Raw genomic sequence first — 804 nt, forward strand, 5'->3', positions numbered from 1 at the left:
ATTCTCATATTCTAAAAAAATTTCCAAAAATATAAATTGACATTAAATGTAATATATGAGTTATTACCTTATTTTAAAAAGTTTACAAAAAATATAAATTAAAATTAAATACAATTGTCCATGTCATATTAAGCTATAAGATATGTCATCAATTTCAGTAGTCACGTCATATTTGTTTTGTAAAATTGATCGTAGAAAAGAAATATGGTAAAATCAGCTCGTAAAAATAGTCTAAGGGACTAGGTAATAATACACGCATAATAGTTTCGTTATTTTTAATAAAGATACATTAATCTGTTTAATTTGGATATCGGTTCGGTTTTATGTTGTTTTTTGGTTTTTAATCTCCAAAAAATATAACTATAACTTTAAATAAATATTTATTTGGTTTGTTCGGCGAGGAGCCTCCTCCATCAAGCTTCGTCTACATCCTCCTTCACCAAGCACAAAAAAAAATCTGAATCAAAACTCACACACACACACAGACATAGAAGGAGAGAGGTAACCGTGAGAGAGGTCCGGCGAGAGAGAGAAAGACACGCGAGAGAGAATCCGGTATGGGAGAGGAGACCTGAAGGCAAGCAAGAGAGAGGAGGGAGCGTGGGAGAGATCTGGCAAGAGATAGAAAGATCCGGTGTCAGAGAGAGAGAGAGAGAAAGAGAGAGAGAGAGAGAGAGAGGCACGGGAAAGGACATCTGGCGGGTATTGGATTTTAGAGTGTTTTAATTTTGGTGAGAATTAGATGAGTTTTGGAGTTGTCTGAGTGATTCTCCTAGTATAACTTTAAAACTATCTTGGCACTAT

This window comes from Brassica oleracea, chromosome C2 (assembly GCF_000695525.1).
Source record: "Brassica oleracea var. oleracea cultivar TO1000 chromosome C2, BOL, whole genome shotgun sequence".
Lineage (NCBI taxonomy): Eukaryota > Viridiplantae > Streptophyta > Magnoliopsida > Brassicales > Brassicaceae > Brassica > Brassica oleracea.